Source organism: Pseudophryne corroboree, chromosome 3, assembly GCF_028390025.1.
Source record: "Pseudophryne corroboree isolate aPseCor3 chromosome 3, aPseCor3.hap2, whole genome shotgun sequence".
Taxonomy (NCBI): Eukaryota; Metazoa; Chordata; class Amphibia; order Anura; family Myobatrachidae; genus Pseudophryne; species Pseudophryne corroboree.
This window is the reverse complement of record NC_086446.1, coordinates 678,432,197-678,451,958: the sequence shown is the minus strand read 5'-3', so window position 1 is coordinate 678,451,958 and position 19,762 is coordinate 678,432,197. Positions and strand designations below refer to the sequence as shown.

The following is a 19,762-nucleotide window of genomic DNA, read 5'->3' as shown; positions in this document are numbered from 1 at the left end:
CAGAGGGACCGATCACAGGCCCAGGCATGGATAGGTCCCAGAGCCGCGCCGCCGGCCCCCTTACAGAGCCAGAAGACAGAAGAGGTCCGGAAAATCGGCGGCAGAAGACGTCCTGTCTTCAACAAGGTAGCGCACAGCACCTCAGCTGTGCGCCATTGCTCTCAGCACACTTCACACTCCGGTCACTGAGGGTGCAGGGCGCTGGGGGGGGGGCGCCCTGAGACGCAATAAAAACACCTTGGATGGCAAAAAAATGCATCACATATAGCTCCTGGGCTATATGGATGAATTTAACCCCTGCTAGAATACACAGAAAAACGGGAGATAAGGCCGCCGAGAAGGGGGCGGAGCCTATCTCCTCAGCACACTGGCGCCATTTTCCCTCACAGCTCCGTTGGAGGGAAGCTCCCTGGCTCTCCCCTGCAGTCACTACACTACAGAAAGGGTTAAAAAAGAGAGGGGGGCACTAATTACGCGCAGTATTAAAAATACAGCAGCTATAAGGGGAAAAACACTTATATAAGGTTATCCCTGTGTATATATATATATATATATATATATATATATATATATATATATATATATATATATATATATAGCGCTCTGGTGTGTGCTGGCAAACTCTCCCTCTGTCTCCCCAAAGGGCTAGTGGGGTCCTGTCCTCTATCAGAGCATTCCCTCTGTGTGTGCTGTGTGTCGGTACGTTTGTGTCGACATGTATGAGGAGAAAAATGATGTGGAGACGGAGCAGATTGCCTGTAATAGTGATGTCACCCCCTAGGGGGTCGACACCTGAGTGGATGAACTGTTGGAAGGAATTACGTGACAGTGTCAGCTCTGTATAAAAGACAGTGGTTGACATGAGACAGCCGGCTACTCAGCTTGTGCCTGTCCAGACGTCTCATAGGCCGTCAGGGGCTCTAAAGCGCCCGTTACCTCAGATGGCAGATATAGACGCCGACACGGATACTGACTCCAGTGTCGACGGTGAAGAGACAAATGTGACTTCCAGTAGGGCCACACGTTACATGATTGAGGCAATGAAAAATGTTTTACACATTTCTGATAATACGAGTACCACCAAAAAGGGGTATTATGTTCGGTGAGGAAAAACTACCTGTAGTTTTCCTGAATCTGAGAAATTAAATGAGGTGTGTGATGATGCGTGGGTTTGCCCCGATAACAACTGATAATTTCTAAAATGTTATTGGCATTATATCCTTTCCCGCCAGAGGTTAGGGTGCGTTGGGAAACACCCCCTAGGGTGGATAAAGCGCTCACACGCTTGTAAGAACAAGGGCTCTACCCTCTCCTGAGATGGCCGCCCTTAAGGATCCTGCTGATAGAAAGCAGGAGAGTATCCTAAAATGTATTTACACACATACTGGTGTTATACTGCGACCAGCAATCGCCTCAGCCTGGATGTGCAGTGCTGGGTTGGCGTGGTCGGATTCCCTGACTGAAAATATTGATACCCTAGATAGGGACAGTATATTAGTGTCTATAGAGCATTTAAAAGATGCATTTCTAGATATGCGTGATGCACAGCGGAATATTTGCCGACTGGCATCATGTCTAAGTGCGTTGTCCATTTCTGCCAGTAGAGGGTTATGGACACGACAGTGGTCAGGTGAGGCGGAGGTGGCCACGGCAACAGCTGGGAAATTCACGTTTGTACCCCAGGTCGCCTCTCAACATAAGAAGATGCCGTATTATCAGGCGCAGTCCTTTCGTGGGCAAGCGGGCAAAAGGTTCCTAATTTTTGCCCCGTGACAGAGGGAAAGGAAAAAGGCTGCAGAAATCAGCCAGTTCCCAGGAACAGAAGCCCTCTCCCGCCTCTGCCAAGCCCTCAGTATGACGCTGGGGCTTTACAAGCAGAATCAGGCACGGTGGGGGCCCGTCTCAATGAATTTCAGCGCGCAGTGGGCTCACTCGCAATTAGACCCCTGGATCCGTCAGGTGATATCTCAGGGGTACAAATTGGAATTCGAGACGTCTCCCCCTCGCCGTTTCCTAAAGTCGGCTTTACCGATGTCTCCCTCTGACAGGGAGGCAGTTTTGGAAGCCATTCACAAGCTGTATTCCCAGCAGGTGATAATCAAGGTACCCCTCCTGCAACAGGGAACGGGGTATTATTCCACACGGTTGTGGTACCGAAGCCGGACGGCTCGGTGAGACCGAGTCTAAATCTAAAATCTTGAACACTTACATACGGAGGTTCAAATTCAAGATTGAGTCACTCAGAGCAGTGATTGCGAACCTGGAAGAAGGGGACTACATGATGTCTCGGGACATCAAGGATGCTTACCTTCATGTCCCAATTTACCCTTCTCACCAAGGGTACCTCAGGTTTGTGGTACAGAACTGTCACTATCAGTTTCAGACGCTGCCGTATGGATGGTCCACGGCACCCCGGGTCTTTACCAAGGTAATGGCCGAAATGATGATACTCCTTCGAAGGAAGGGAATTTTAGTTATCCCTTACTTGGACTATTCCCTGATAAGGGTAAGATCCAGGGAACAGTTGGAGGTCGGTGTAGCACTATCTCAGGTAGTGTTGCGGCAGCACGATTGGATTCTCAATATTCCAAAATCGCAGCTGATTCCGACGACTCGTCTTCTGTTCCTAGGGATGATCCTGGACACAGTCCAGAAAAAGGTGTTTCTCCCGGAGGAGAAAGTCAGCGAGTTATCCGAGCTAGTCGGGAACCTCCTATAACCGAGCCAAGTCTCAGTACATCAATGAAAGGGTTCTGGGAAAAATGGTGACTTCCTACGAAGCAATCCCATTCGGCAGATTCCACGCAAGAACTTTCCAATGGGACCTGCTGGACAAATGGTCCGGGTCGCATCTTCAGATGCATCAGCGGATAACTCTGTCACCAAGCACAAGGGTGTCTCTCCTGTGGTGGTTGCAGAGTGCTCATCTTCTAGAGGGCCGCAGATTCGACATTCAGGACTGGGTCCTGGTGACCACGGATGCCAGCCTGCGAGGCTGGGGAGCAGTCACACAGGGAAGGAATTTCCAGAGCTTATGGTCAAGCCTGGAGACATCACTTCACATAAATATCCTGAAGCTAAGGGCCATTTACAATGCTCTAAGCTCAGCAAGACCTCTGCTTCAAGGTCACCCGGAGTTGATCCATTCGGACAACATCACGGCAGTCACCCACGTAAACAGACAGGGTGACACAAGAAGCAGGAGGGCAAGGCAGAAGCTGCAAGGATTCTTCGCTGGGCGGAAAATCATGTGATAGCACTGTCAGCAGTATTCATTCCGGGAGTGGACAACTGGGAAGCAGACTTCCTCAGTAGACACGACCTCCACCCGGGAGAGTGGGGACTTCACCCAGAAGTCTTCCACATGTTTATAAAACTCGACAAGTATTGCGCCAGGTCAAGGGACCCTCAGGCAATAGCTGTAGACGCTCTGGTAACACAGTGGGTGTACCAGTCAGTGTATGTGTTCCCTCCTCTGCCTCTCATACCCAAGGTACTGAGAATTATAAGATGGAGAGGAGTAAGCACTATATTCGTGGCTCCGGATTGGCCAAGAGGGACTTGGTAACCGGAACTTCAAGAGATGCTCACGAAGGATCCGTGGCCTCTACCTCTAAGAAGGGACCTGCTCCAGCAAGGACCCTGTCTGTTCCAAGACTTACCGCGGCTGCGTTTGACGGCATGGCGGTTGAACGCCGGATCCTGAAGGAGAAAGGCATTCCGGATGAAGTCATTCCTATCCTGATCAAAGCCAGGAAAGATATAACCGCAAAACATTATCACCGCATTTGGCGAAAATATGTTGCGTGGTGCGAGGCCAGTAAGGCCCCGACGGAGGAATTTTTCAACTAGGTCGATTCCTACTTTTCCTGCAAACAGGAGTGTCTATGGGCCTGAAAGGGGGGTCCATTAAGGTTCAAATTTCGGCCCTGTCAATTTTCTTCCAAAAAGAACTAGCTTCAGTCCCTGAAGTTCAGACGTTTGTGAAAGGGGTACTGTATATACAGCCTCCTTTTGTGCCTCCAGTGGCACCTTGGGATCTAAATGTAGTTTTTGGGTTCCAAAAGTCACATTGGTTTGAACCACTTAAATATGTGGAGTTAAAATATCTCACATGGAAAGTGGTCATGCTGTTGGCCCTGGCCTGGGCCAGGTGCGTGTCAGAATTGGCGGCTTTATCCTGTAAAAGCCCTCATCTGATTTTCCATTCGGACAGGGCGGAATTGAGGACTTGTCCTCAGTTTCTCCCTAAGGTGGTTTTCAGCGTTTCACCTGAATCAACCTATTGTGGTGCCTGCGGCTACTAGGGACTTGGAGGACTCCAAGTTGCTAGACGTTGTCAGGGCCCTGGAAATATAGGTTTCCAGGACGGCTGGAGTCAGAAAATCTGACTCGTTGTTTATTCTGTATGCACCCAACAAGCTGGGTGCTCCTGCTTCTAAGCAGACTATTGCTCGTTGGATTTGTAGTACAATTCAGCTTGCACATTCTGTGGCAGGCCTGCCACAGCCAAAATCTGTAAAAGCCCATTCCACAAGGAAGGTGGGCTCATCTTGGGCGGCTGCCCGAGGGGTCTCGGCTTTACAACTTTGCCGAGCAGCTACTTGGTCAGGAGCAAATACGTTTGTAAAATTCTACAAATTTGATACCCTGGCTGAGGAGGACCTGGAGTTCTCTCATTTGGTGCTGCAGAGTCATCCGCACTCTCCCGCCCGTTTGGGAGCTTTGGTATAATCCCCATGGTCCTTACGGAGTCCCCAGCATCCACTAGGACGTCAGAGAAAATAAGAATTTACTTACCGATAATTCTATTTCTCGTAGTCCGTAGTGGATGCTGGGCGCCCATCCCAAGTGCGGATTGTCTGCAATACTGGTACATAGTTATTGTTACCAAAAAAATCGGGTTATTGCTGTAGTGAGCCATCTTTTCTCTGACGTCCTAGTGGATGCTGGGAACTCCGAAAGGACCATGGGGAATAGCGGCTCCGCAGGAGCCCAGTCTCCTGCGGAGCCGCTATTCCCCATGGTCCTTTCGGAGTTCCCAGCATCCACTACGGACTACGAGAAATAGATTTACCGGTGAGTAAAATCTTATTTTCTAGAGGCTCCTCTGTTATCATGCTGTTAACTGGGTTTAGATCACAAGTTATATGGTGTGATTGGTGTGGCTGGTATGAGTCTTACCCGGGATTCAAAATCCTTCCTTATTGTGTACGCTCGTCCGGGCACAGTATCCTAACTGAGGCTTGGAGGAGGGTCATAGGGGGAGGAGCCAGTGCACACCAGGTAGTTCTAAAGCTTTACTTTTGTGCCCAGTCTCCTGCGGAGCCGCTATTCCCCATGGTCCTTACGGAGTCCCCAGCATCCACTACGGACTACGAGAAATAGAATTATCGGTAAGTAAATTCTTATTTTTCTATAAGTGGTGGGAATGGTTTATTTGTAACAAACAGGACCTGTATATACAGTTTTCACTATCTGGCTGTGTGGCTACCAGGATAACCTGTCTTCTGCAGGCAGCATTCTGTCAGTGACTCCTGAAGTTCATTTCTGAGAGCATTTCTCCCGGTCATATTCTCACAACAAGTTATCACAGCTATCCAAACACTTATCTGGCCTGTCTTATTACTGTGTAGTCTGGTCTGAGCATCGGTAAGCATAGTCAGTGTTTTATTAAACTCCTATTTCTCTTATGTCTTAGAGGATGCTGGGGTCCACATTAGTACTATGGGGTATAGACGGGTCTACTAGGAGCCATTGGCACTTTAAGAGTTTAACAGTGTGGGCTCCTCCCTCTATGCCCCTCCCACCAGACTCAGTTTAGAAAATGTGCCAGGTGGAGCCGATCACAGCTAGGGGAGCATCATAGGAGTTTTTCTAGTTTTATTATTTTTCTTAGAGTTAGGCACAGGTAGGCTGCTGGCAAAATGGCTGTGAATTTACTGTGTAGTCTATTATGGTACACAGTCAGTGCCAGGTAGTTGTATTATATCTACCTAGGGAAGTGCTGTGTGTGTGCTGGCTCCAAGCTCTGTGTTTCTCTGTGGCATACTTTGGGGGGAAACTGTCTGACATTTTCGTGTGTGTGGGTGTACTGTATGTTTCTCACATAGCCATCTCAAGGGATTCTGTCTCTTATGCTCCAGAGGAATCAATTCCTTCTACCCACGAATGTAATGTCTTGTCTCAGATTCCCATTACTGAGCCGGAATGGCTAACTTCTATTAAGGGAATGATCTCTCAGATATTTATGTTTAAAAGAATTCTATGGCTGTTTGGTCAGGTTCTGTTCCTATTTCTTCAAAATCCTCTAACTCAGTGTTTTTCAACCACTGTGCCATGGCACACTAGTGTGCCCTGAGCAGTCTCCAGGTGTGCCGCCATAGAAGCACAGCCAGGCCCGTCAGTGTTTTGCCGCTACTGAGGCCCTGGAACGATCAATACTAATGGGTTTAGTGGTTGCAGAGCCAGTTCTAATTTTGGGCCCGGGCAGTGTTGGGCTCTTCTGGCTTTCTCATATGTGGCTAGACAGGGGGCGATCGGGCACCAGTCAGATTAATACAGTATTGATACTAGAAAACCAATGATTGGACAATTAAACACTCCAAAATAGGAAAAGGAAGAAAAAAAACAAACACCTGTTTTTTACTTAAATAGATGACGTTGTCCTAGTTGGTGGTGCGCCCAGAGCCAGAGAGTACATGTACTAGGGAAAAGGGAGATAAAGAAGGCTCTTGTGTGGGCGCACTCTTTAGAAAGGAAGGAAAATTCCTATAACATATAAAAGGAAATACTTAAAACATAACTTTTAATGTTGACGTTTATAACAAAATTACCCATATAACTGATCCATATAAAGGAAAGGTATAATAAAGATTTTAAAATGTTCTGGTCTGTTTAATCACAATGTGTGATTGGAATGGTTGTAGACATTTGATCGTCTTACCCCCATTTCCCCTGACCAGTACAGAATATCTGTATTGATGGGACCAAGGAGTGGTCATAAGGATTATTTGATAAGTACGTCCCAATAGGGCTACTTAAATTCAAAGATAGATAGTCTTCTGCATTCAAAGGGACCTGACTTTCTGACGTGAGCCACAATAATTAGTCGTAGGCCTCAAATATGAAAGAATCTCATGGAAGTAGGAATTAGTGGTGATACTGCTGTTGGCGTCGCAACTTACATAGGAAGGGAAATAGTCCCTGCTCTACAACACCGGGTATTCGCAGGAAGTCTCCTCTCCCTTTACTAACCCGGCCCAACGCTGTTTGGCTTCCAAGATCGGACGAGATCGGGCATTGGCAGCGTGGTATGATAGTAGAGAATTTATATGAAAGTACACCAATGAGAGTGCACCTATATACGAAAATAAGAGAAAGATAAAGGGATGAAAGAAATGAGGACAGTTTGCCAAGGAAAGAGATGAATTAGTAAAGTACAAATAGGTGGATCTGCTTTCTGCGTTGGATGTGGGATTTGATGAGCTGTGTCTAACGCAGAAAGCAGATCCACCTATTTGTACTTTTACTAATTCATCTCTTTCCTTGGCAAACTGTCCTCATTTCTTTCATCCCTTTATCTTTCATCCCTGTACTTTCATATAAATTCTCTACTATCATACCACGCTGCCAATGCCCGATCTCGTCCGATCTTGGAAGCCAAACAGCGTTGGGCCGGGTTAGTACCGGGAGAGGAGACTTCCTGCGAATACCCGGTGTTGTAGAGCAGGGACTATTTCCCTTCCTATGTAAGTTGCGACGCCAACAGCAGTATCACCACTAATTCCTACTTCCATGAGATTCTTTCATATTTGAGGCCTAAGACTAATTATTGTGGCTCACGTCAGAAAGTCAGGTCCCTTTGAATGCAGAAGACTATCTATCTTTGAATTTAAGTAGCCCTATTGGGACGTACTTATCAAATAATCCTTATGACCACTCCTTGGTCCCATCAATACAGATATTCTGTACTGGTCAGGGGAAATGGGGGTAAGACGATCAAATGTCTACAACCATTCCAATCACACATTGTGATTAAACAGACCAGAACATTTTAAAATCTTTATTATACCTTTCCTTTATATGGATCAGTTATATGGGTAATTTTGTTATAAACGTCAACATTAAAAGTTATGTTTTAAGTATTTCCTTTTATATGTTATAGGAATTTTCCTTCCTTTCTAAAGAGTGCGCCCACACAAGAGACTTCTTTCTCTCCCTTTTCTCATATGTGGCTCAGGTGTTACCTATGGAGAAGCTGCGACATGACATCCTAGGACACGCAACTGCACCATGCATCACCATTATATTTGAGTGTGCCTTGGCAATATTTAAATCTTGTTCAGTGTGCCGCGAGTTGTAAAAGGTTGAAAATCTCTGCTCTAATTTATACCCACAGAAACGTGCTCTTGCCCAGATTATGAAGATGACACAAATACAGACTTTGACACGGCAGACGGTGATGGGGATGTGCTGAGGGGGGCGGCAACCCTTGCAAAGGGGGTGCAGCTCATGATTGAGGCCATGAGAGATGTGTTAAACATTTCTGACACACTACCTGAGCAGGTTGAGGAGGCTTACTTCACAGACAATGAGAGAGCCTCGCTAACCTTCCCTGCGTCTAAAGAATTAAACGCTTTATTTGAAAAATCCTGGGAAACCCCGGAGAAAAAATTCCAGATTCCCAAAAGGGTTCTGGTTGCTTTTCCTTTCCCTGAGGAGGATAGAAAAAAATGGGAAAACCCACCCATAGATGACGCATCTGTGTCCAGACTGTCAAAAAAAGGTGTTACCTGTCCCTGGATCTACCGCGTTAAAAGAACCAGCTGATTGTAAGATTGACACTACGCTCAAATTCATATACACTGCTTCAGGGGTGGCGTTAAGGCCTACTAATGCCTGTGTTTGGATTTCTAAAGCTATAGTAAGGTGGTCAGGCACATTACTATAAGATTTAGATACAATGGATAGAAGTGACATTGAACTGTTTTTGCGTAATATACAGGATTCTGCGGGGTTCATGGAGTCCATGAAGGACCTGGGTACGCTGAATGCAAGGATATCTTCCATGTCGGTCTCCGCTCGCAGGGAACTCTGGCTACGCCAATGGTCTGCGGACGCGGAATCCAGGAGAAGTGTGGAGAACCTACCCTACACAGGTCAGGCTCTATTTGGGGAAGCGTTGGATGCGTGGATTTCCATGGCAACTGTGGGTAAGTCACCTTTTCTTCCCTCAGCTACACCTTCTACAAAGAAACCCTTTTCTTCATCTGCATCGCAGTCCTTTTGGACCACTAAGACAAAAAAGTCAAAACCTACTTCCACTTTCTTCAGAGGTGGACGTGCAAAATCCAAAAAACCTGCACCTGCAGGCTCCCAGGACCAGAAACCTGCTTCTGGCACCTCAAAATCCTCAGCATGACGGTGGACCGTGAAGCCTGGAGGACGGGCTGGTGGGTGCGAGACTCAGACGTTTCAGCCACGTCTCGGTGTCGTCCGGCCTGGATTCCTGGGTACAGGATATTGTGTCCCAGGGGTACAGACTGGAGTTTCAAGAACTTCCGCCTCACCGATTCTTCAAATCAGGCTTTGCAGACAGGGCTATCCTACAGGAAGCCATCCAAAAATTGGAAAAGTCACAGGTCATTATGCCAGTTCCGCGTCACATGCAAAACAAGGGTTATTCAAACCTTTTTGTGGTACCGAAACTGATGGTTCGGTCAGACCGATTTTGAACTTGAAATCGTTAAACCCTTATCTGAGGGAGTTCAAATTCAAAATGGAGTCTCTGAGAGCGGTGATCTCAGGTCTGGAGGAGGGAGAATTTCTGGTATCCCTGGATATCAAGGATGCGTACCTCCACATTCCGATTTGGCTGCCCCACCAGTCTTACCTCAGATTTGCTCTGTTGGAGAGTCACTATCAATTTCAGGCACTGCCATTCGGCCTCTCCACAGCACCGAGGGTGTTCACCAAGGTGATGGCAGAGATGATGGTTCTCCTCCGCAGACAGGGGTTGAACATAATTCCATATCTGGACGATCTGCTGATAAAGGCATCGACCAGGGAAAGGTTGTTGCAGTCTATTGCTCTCACGACTCGTCTGCTCAGGGAACATGGTTGGATCCTGAACCTTCCAAAGTCACATTTGGAGCCGACAAGGAGTTTGTCTTTCCTGGGGATGATCCTCAACACGGAAGTGCAGAGGGTGTTTCTACCGGAGGAGAAAGCATTGGTGATTCAAAAATGGTCCTGGATGACCTAAAGCCAGCCCGGGTATCGGTTCATCAGTGCATTCGCCTTCTGGGGAAGATGGTTGCCTCCTACGAGGCTCTACAGTACGGAAGATTTGATGCTCGATCCTTCCAACTGGATCTTCTGGAGAAGTGGTCGGGGTCTCCTCTACATTTGCACCTGAGGATTCGTCTGTCCCCGAAAGCAAGGATTTCATTCCTCTGGTGGCTGCAAATGTCTCACCTTCTGGAGGGCCGCAGGTTCGGGATTCAGGACTGGATCCTTCTAACCACGGATGCAAAGGAAGAAAGTAAGGTAAGCCTCCGTAGGAGGTTGAGAAGCGCAGCCAGCCGCTCGGAGAGCCACGGCTGTAAGCGTCTCACCACCAAGACAGGACCGCACCTGAAGCTCACTGCCCCACAGAGTTTGTCTATACCAAGACACACTGCTGGGGGCGGGAAGCTGAAGGGAGCTTACCAGTCCGGAGCACTTATATTTCTAAAACCGAAAGCTCACACTGTGTACACTGTCTACCGTGAAGCAATACAGCAGAGCATCAGTTTATAAAGCATATGTAATTCAACACAGACTAGCGGGACGCCGCGGTCTGGTTTATTTAAAGGCGATTTTTTTTTCTTTTTTCCTCATTTTTTTTCCTTTTTCTTTTTTCATTCATTTTTCTCATTTTCCTCTCAATCTACAAGTATAAAGGATTAAGACTCTAGACCTTATTTGGGATATCTTTCCCCTCTCCCCCAACTAAAGGTCACATAGTGGCCTTTTGGTCTCATGAACTGAATCTAAGTTTTAAAGGCAGCTTAAGTGTATTAAGCATGTCAGCATTTCAATAAATACTATTTGTATATATCTGTGCAATCACTACATTACTTGCAGTATTGGCCTAATAATCTGAATACACACTATTGGAGCACACAATCACAGCTAGGGGTTGAGCGCAGTTTAATGTGGATTTATCCAATTTTGCACTCATTACCCACGGATGCAAGCCTTCTGGGATGTGGCGCAGTCACTCAAGGGGAAACCTTCCAAGGAAGGTGGTTAAGTCTGGAATCCAATCTTCCAATAAACATTCTGAAACTAAGCTGTGTACAACTGTCTTCTCCAAGCGGCACATCTTCTGCGAGATTGAGCCATTCAAGTGCAGTCGGACAATGTAACGACGGTGGCCTACATAAACCGACAGGGCGGAACGAAGAGCAGAGCTGCTATGTCAGAGGTAACAAGAAACATCCTCTGTGCAGAAAAACACGCGTTGGCGCTGTCAGCAATTTTCACTCCAGGAGTGGACAACTGGGGAGCGGACTTCCTCAGCAGACACGATCTCCATCCAGGAGAGTGGAGCCTCCATCCAGAGGTGTTCACGGAGGTGACAAATCTTTGGGGGGGTTCCTCAAATAGACATGATGGCCTCCCGCTTCAACAAGAAGCTTCAGAGGTATTGTTCCAGGTCGAGAGACCCGCAAGCATTGGCGGTGGACGCTCTGGTGTCTCCGTGGGTGTTCCAGTCTTTGTACGTGTTTCCTCCACTTCCACTCATCCCAAGGATTCTAAAGCTCATAAGGAGAACAAGAGTTCAGGCAATCCTCATTGCTCCAGACTGGCCAAGAAGGGCTTGGTACGCGGATCTTCTGGATCTACTGCTGGAAGATTCGAGGCCTCTTCCTTTTCGGGAGGACCTGTTACAACAGGGGCCGTTCGCTTATCAAGACTTACCGCGGCTACGTTTGATGGCGTGGAGGTTGAACGCCAGATATTAGCTCGGAAAGGCATTCCGAACAAAGTCATTCCTACCTTGATACAGGCTAGGAAAGGAGTAACGTCTAAACATTACCATCGCATTTGGAAAAAGTATGTATCCTGGTATGAATCCAAGAAGTTTCCTACGGTGGAGTTTCAACTGGGACGATTTCTCCTCTTCCTGCAAGCAGATGTGGATATGGGCCTGAAGTTGAGATCCGTAAAGCTCCAGATTTCGGCCTTATCCATTTTCTCCCAGAAACAGCTGGCTTCCCTCCCTGAGGTTCAGACTTTTTTGAAAGGGGTTCTGCACATACAGCCTCCCTTTGTGCCGCCCACGGCACCCTGAGATCTTAACGTGGTGTTACAGTTCCTCCAGTCGGATTGGTTTGAGCCTCTACAGGAGGTTGAGGTCCATTTTCTCACGTGGAAGGCTGTCTCTTTGTTGGCCTTAGCTTCTGCTAGACGTGTGTCGGAGTTGGGGGCTTTGTCTTGCAAAAGTCCCTACTTGATCTTTCATGAAGAGCTTTTCATATCAACCAACCTATTGTGGTGCCAGTTGCTACTGACTCCTCCAATTCCGTCAAAGTCCTTGGATGTTGTAAGGGCTCTGAAAATCTATGTGAAGAGGACTGCTGTATGATCCCAAGAAACTTGGGTGTCCTGCTTCGAAGCAGACTATCTCTCGCTGGATCAGGTTCACTATCCAGCATGCGTATTCTACGACAGGACTGCCGTGTCCAAAATCTATTAAGGCCCACTCTACTCGTAAGGTGGGTTCTTCCTGGGCGGCAGCCTGGGGTATCTCGGCTTAACAGCTTTGCCGAACCGCTGCTTGGTCTGGGTCGAACACGTTTGCTAAGTTTTACAAGTTCAATACTTTGGCCTCTGAGGACTTTAAGTTTGGTCAATCAGTTCTTCAGGAGCCTCCGTGCTCTCCCTCCCGTTCTGGGAGCTTTGGTACATCCCCATGGTACTAATGTGAACCCCAGCATCCTCTAGGACGTAAGAGAAAAAATAGGATTTTAATTACCTACCGGTAAATCCTTTTCTCGTAGTCCATAGAGGATGCTGGGGTCCAAATTAATACCATGGGGTATAGACGGGTCCACTAGGACCCATTGGCACTTTAAGAGTTTAACAGTGTGGGCTGGCTCCTCCCTCTATGCCCCTCCTACTAGACTCAGTCTAGAAACTGTGCCCGAGGAGACGGACAACTTCGAGAGGAGGATTTTACACAGATAGTGGTGAGATTCACACCAGCTCACACGTACCAGGCAAACAAGTAAACCAGCTTGAAAACTCAGCAACGGCTGAACAATATTACTTAACCAAGTAACAGTACTTTAACCAAGAACCAAGCAGTACTGAACTAAGTAACCACTGCAGGATCACGAAGCGCTGGGCGGGCGCCCAGCATCCTCTGCGGACGAGAAAAGGATTTACCAGTAGGTAATTAAAATCCCTATTCTCTAGCATCCATAAGGGATATTGGGGAATCTAGTACGATGGGGTATAGACGAGGTCCAAAAAAGCTGGTGCACTTTAAATTTCTTCACTGGGTGTGCTGGCTCCTCCCTTCTATGCCCCATCCCACAGGCAGTTTAGAAAAAAGTGCCCTCAGGAGAGGATGCACATCTCTGAGCTCCAGAGAGTTTTCTCCAATTTCTTTTTAATGTTTGTTATTTTTGGTATGCTGTTTGGGCAACAGCATACCTGCACCGTGGGAGTTGGGAGGCCGTCACCGTTGCAGGACCGCTTCCCTGCTGCAGGACCACCGTCCTGAGAGGCTGTTAGTTCAGAGGGGCACTGCGCCTTAGCTGTCACAATCGCAGCACGCACCAGGGACCCTCAGGCGAGGGCAGTAGAAACACTGACATCCCCATGGCCTTACCGGCTGGTCTACCTGTTTCCTCCGATTCCGTTGCTCCCAAGGGTGCTAAAGCGCATACGAAATAGGGAGTCCGGGGGCAATTCTCCCAAGGTGCTCAAGCGCATACGAAATCAGGGAGTCCAGGCAATTCTGATTGCCCCGGATTGGCCTCGGAGGGCGTGGTACGCGGATCTTCTGGACATGTCCGTCGAAGACCCTTGGCCCCTACCTTTCAGAAGAGATCTTCTTCAACAAGGACCGTTTGTCTACCTGGACTTACGGCGACATCGTTTGACGGCATGGTGGTTGAGCGGAACATCCTAGCTCACAAGGGCTTTTCCAAAAAGGTTATTGCTACCATGGTTCAGGCCAGGAAGCCTGTGACGTCAAAACACTATCATATCTGGAGAAGAGATGTCTCTTGGTGCGAGGAACGCACGTATCCGCCTGCGGAGTTCCACTTGTGACGTTTCCTGCAGGCTGGTATGGATAAAGGCTTACGTCTGGTTTCCATTAAGGTCCAGATTTCAGCTCTCTCCATTTTCTCCGGAAGAAATTGGCAGTGTTGCCAGAAGTTCAGGGCTTCTTGCAGGGGGTACTCCACGTACAACCTCCTTTTGTGCCGCCTACGGCACCCTGGGATTTGACTGTAGTGTTGGAATTTCTGGGTGGTCTTCTGTTTGCCGGCGGTCGGGCTCCCGGCGCTCAGTATACCGGCGCCGGGAGCCCGACAGCCGGAATACCGACAATTATTTTCCCTCGTGGGGGTCCACGACCCCCATAGAGGGAGAATAAAATAGTGTGGCGCGCGTAGCGCGCCACCGTGCCCGTAGCGTGGCGAGCGCAGCGAGCCCGCAAGGGGCTCATTTGCGCTCGCCAAGCTGTCGGTAAGCCGGCGGTCGGGCTCCCGGCGCCGGGATGCTGGTCGCCGGGAGCCCGACCGCCGGCCAGCCGTAGTGAACCCGGAATTTCTACAGTTCTCCTGCTTTGAACCTCTGATGACGGTAGAAGACAAGTACCTCACGTGGAAGACGGTGATGTTACTGGCCCTGTCTTCTGCTCGACGTGTCTCAGAATTGGGGGCTTTATCGTGTAAAAGTTCGTACTTGGTCTTTTACGAGGACAGAGCAGAGCTCAGGACTAGACAACCGTTCCTGCCGAAGGTTGTCTCCGCACATTTCACCTGAATCAACCTATTGTTCCGTCCAGTTCTGATACCTCTGCTCCTCTGGAGGCATCGGATGCTGTGCATGCCTTGAAAATCTATGTCAATTGAACAGTTCGGATCAGAAAGACGGATTCCTTTTTCGTGCTCAATGATGCGCAGAAAAAAGGTTGTCCTGCTTCGAAGTAGTCCCTTGCTCGTTGGATTAGGCTTACTATCCAACAGGCCCATGTGTCTACAGCCTTACCTGTTCCACAGTCTCTGAAGGCCCACTCTACAAGATCAGTGGGCTCTACCTGGGCCGCTGCCCGTGGAGTCTCAGCCTTGCAGCTATGCCGAGCTGTTATCTGGTCGGGGAAGAACACCTTTGTTAAATTCTACAAGTTTGACCAAAGAGGATACCCAGTTTTGGCAGTCTGTGCTGCAGCAGTCTCCGCACGTTCCCGCCCATTCTGGAAGCTTTGGGATGTCCCCTTCGTACTAGATTCCTTAATATCCCTTATGAATGGAAAGGGTGTAGACCTAATAATGCGCTTGGTGAAAGCTCCAAACCTAAATGACGTACTCCGTTAGATAGAGTACTCTTTTGAGGGTATGTATAATTAATTATTTTTCTTGCCCTCCTTTGGAGTGAATTATCCCCCATCTATATAGGGGATTAATTGACGGATGAAGCTGATATATATATATATATATATATATTATAGGCTGGACCCATGGTGAATACTGATACATTCAGCGTGATCATTTGATTTTAAATCCTTTTTGGTATGTACATATGAATATTTAAATACCAGTTTGGATTATTTGCAATTATTCTGTAGTTATATGAGGCACAATTGTATGGAAATCCTCTAATAATGTTATTATTGTGCACACTGGTAACAATATATCACCAATTTATATGGTCTCTTATATCAACCCTATAAATTCCAGCATCTGTATTTTTGTAGGTAATATCATACATCATTATTAAGTTGATTATGTCCATATTTAATTGTTTCCATGAATATTAACGAGATCTATTTAAACCATCCATATAGATCCATTTAAATTTCACTTACCGCCCCCCCCTCCCCTATAGTAGTGGATTATTTAATTACCCTTATTATGCAATTAATTAATTTTCATTATGATATGGTTTTTTCAGAAATTTTGTGGGACTAATTATACCGTAAAAATCGGTTTTTTGGCCCCTACTTTGATTGGTATGTATTAAACACTATTTCAGATTATGATCACCATGGTATACTGGAAAAAAAAATTTCTCATTCGATTCATATCTATTATATAGACATGAACCCCTGATGAAGTCCTTGGGACGAAACGCGTCGGGTATGGTTTCTTGTGAAAACATCAGACATCCTATATAATATACTACTTGATGGGATATACTGTCTATATCATGTCTTCAACAACATTGTAAACTGCATTTTTATTATATTCACCATTGGATTTTTATGTGATAATCTCTGTTCACTAAAAGTATAATGTACTTAGTGAATATGTGAATAAAATTTATTGTTTTTATCACTTTGCGGTCATAATCTGGAAGGATATTGTATGTACATAACATTTTTAGCTCCCTTTTGACATTTTGTATTGGTATCCCTTATGAATGCTAGAGAAAATAGGATTTTAATTACCTACCGGTGAATCTTTTTCTCGTAGTCCCCAAGGGATATTGGGCGCACGCCTCAGTGCGTTGACTTTTCTGCAGGTTCTCTTTTATGTGGTTACCTGTTCAGCTGTTGCTGTTGTTGTTTCGAGCCGTTGCCGGTTGTTATATGTTCGTGGTGTGCTGGTTTATAAATCTCACCACTCTTTGTTGTCATATTTCCTTCACTCATATATGTCCTTTTTCCTTCGGGGACGTTTTTACCTATAACTGCCTGTGGGGAGGGGGCATAGAGGGGAGGAGCCAGCACACCCAGCAAAGAAATGTAAAGTGCATCGGCTCCTTTGGACCCCGTCTATACCCCATTGTATACTAGATTCCCCAATATCCCTTATGGACTACAAGAAAAGGATTTACCGGTAGGTAATTAAAATCCTATTTCTCTAACGTCCTAGTGGATGCTGGGGACTCCGTCAGGACCATGGGGAATAGCGGCTCCGCAGGAGACAGGGCACAAAAGCAAGCTTTTAGGATCACATGGTGTGTACTGGCTCCTCCCCCTATGACCCCCCTCCAAGCCTCAGTTAGGTTTTTGTGCCCGACCGAGAAGGGTGCAATCTAGGTGGCTCTCTTAAAGAGTTACTTAGAAAAAGTTTTTAGGTTCTTTATTTTCAGTGAGTCCTGCTGGCAACAGGCTCACTGCATCGAGGGACTTAGGGGAGAGATTTTCAACTCACCTGCGTGCAGGATGGATTGGATTCTTAGGCTACTGGACATAGCTCCAGAGGGAGTCGGAACACAGGGCTCGCCCTGGGGTTCGTCCCGGAGCCGCGCCGCCGACCCCCCTTGCAGACGCTGAAGATGAAGAGGTCCGGAACCAGGCGGCAGAAGACTCTCAGTCTTCATCAGGTAGCGCACAGCACTGCAGCTGTGCGCCATTGTTGTCAGCACACTTCACACAGCGGTCACGGAGGGTGCAGGGCGCTGGGGGGGGGCGCCCTGGGCAGCAATGTATAATACCTGTATGGCGAAAAATACATCACATATAGCCCTTGAGGCTATATGGATGTATTTAACCCCTGCCAGATATCTAAAACTCCGGAGAAGAAGCCCGCCGAAAAGGGGGCGGGGCCTATTCTCCTCAGCACACAGCGCCATTTTCCCTCACAGAAAGGCTGGTGGGAAGGCTCCCATGCTCTCCCCTGCACTGCACTACAGAAACAGGGTTAAAACAGAGAGGGGGGGCACTGATTTGGCGATATGTATATATATTAAAATGCTATAAGGGAGGAACACTTATATAAAGGTTGTCCCTGGATAATTATAGCGTTTTGGTGTGTGCTGGCAAACTCTCCCTCTGTCTCCCCAAAGGGCTAGTGGGTCCTGTCCTCTATCAGAGCATTCCCTATGTGTGTGCTGTATGTCGGTACGTGTGTGTCGACATGTATGAGGAAAATATTGGTGAGGAGGCGGAGCAAATTGCCTGTAATGGTGATGTCACTCTCTAGGGAGTCGACACCGGAATGGATGGCTTATTTATGGAAATTACGTGACAATGTCAACACGCTGCAAGCCGGTTGACGACATGAGAGGGCCGGCGAACAAATTAGTATCTGTCCAGGCGTCTCAAACACCGTCAGGGGCTGTAAAATGCCCATTTACCTCAGTCGGTCGACACAGACCCAGACACGGACACTGATTTCAGTGTCGACGGTGAAGAAACAAACGTATTTTCTTTTAGGGCCACACGTTAAGGGCAATGAAGGAGGTGTTACATATTTCTGATACTCGGGTATTATGTGTGAGGTGAAAAAACTACCTGTAGTTTTTCCTGAATCAGATAAATTAAATGAAGTGTGTGATGATGCGTGGGTTTCCCCCGATAGAAAATTATTGGCGGTATACCCTTTCCCGCCAGAAGTTAAGGCGCGGTGGGAAACACCCCTCAGGGTGGATAAGGCGCTCACACGCTTATCAGAACAAGTGGCGGTACCATCTACGGATAGGGCCGTACTTAAGGAGCCAGCTGATAGGAGGCTGAAAAATATCCTAAAAAGTATACACACACATGCTGGTGTTATACTGCGACCAGCGATCGCCTCAGCCTGGATGTGCAGAGCTGAGGTGGCTTGGTCGGATTCCCTGACTAAAAATATTGATACCTTTGACAGGGACAGTATTTTATTGACTATAGAGCATTTAAAGGATGCATTTCTATATATGCGAGATGCGCAGAGGGATATTTGCACTCTGGCATCAAGAGTAAATGCGATGTCCATATCTGCAAGAAGATGTTTATGGACACGACAGTGGTCAGGTGATGCAGATTCCAAACGGCACAAAGATGTATTGCCGTATAAAGGGGAGGAGTTATTTGGGGTCGGTCCATGGGACCTGGTGGCCAGGGCAACTGCTGGAAAATCCACCGTTTTTTACCCTAAGTCACATCTCTGCAGAAAAAGACACCGTCTTTTCAGCCTCAGTCCTTTCGTCCCTATAAGAGTCATATCTGCCCAGGGATAGAGGAAAGGGAAGAAGACTGCAGCAGGCAGCCCATTCCCAGGAACAGAAGCCCTCCACCGCTTCTACCAAGTTCTCAGCATGACGCTGGGACCGTACAGGACCCCTGGATCCTACAAGTAGTATCCAAGGGGTACAGATTGGAATGTCGAGAGGTTTCCCCCCTCGCAGGTTCCTGTAGTCTGCTGTACCAATGTCTCCCTCCGACAGGGAGGCAGTATTGAAAACAATTCACAAGCTGTATTCCCAGCAGGTGATAATAAATTTACCCCTCCGACAACAAGAAAAGGGGTATTACTCCACACTATATGGTGGTACTGAAGGCTAGGTGAGACCTATTCTAAATCTGAAAAATTTGAACACTTACAAGGGTTCAAATCCAGATGGAGTCACTCAGAGCAGTGATCGCAAAGAACAAGGGGACTATATGGTGTCCCGGGACATCAGGGATGCTTACCTCCATGTCCCAAAAATTTGCCTTTTCTCACCAAGGGTACCTCAGGTTCGTGGTACAGAACTGTCACTATCAGTTTCAAGACGATGCCGTTGGATTGTCCAAGGCACCCCGGGTCCTTACCAAGGTAATGACCGA

General features: G+C 47.4%; 1 protein-coding gene and 2 pseudogenes across 1 annotated transcript in view; 2 read left to right on the top strand and 1 right to left on the bottom strand.

Annotated features, from left to right (window-relative positions):
* The window catches only part of ACTR1A (actin related protein 1A), a 119,917-nt gene that overhangs the window by 35,951 nt on the left and 64,204 nt on the right, over positions 1-19,762 (top strand). The gene's annotated exons all lie outside the window — the stretch shown is intronic.
* Positions 7,209-7,327, bottom strand: LOC134895599 (5S ribosomal RNA; annotated as a pseudogene).
* Positions 7,612-7,730, top strand: LOC134893600 (5S ribosomal RNA; annotated as a pseudogene).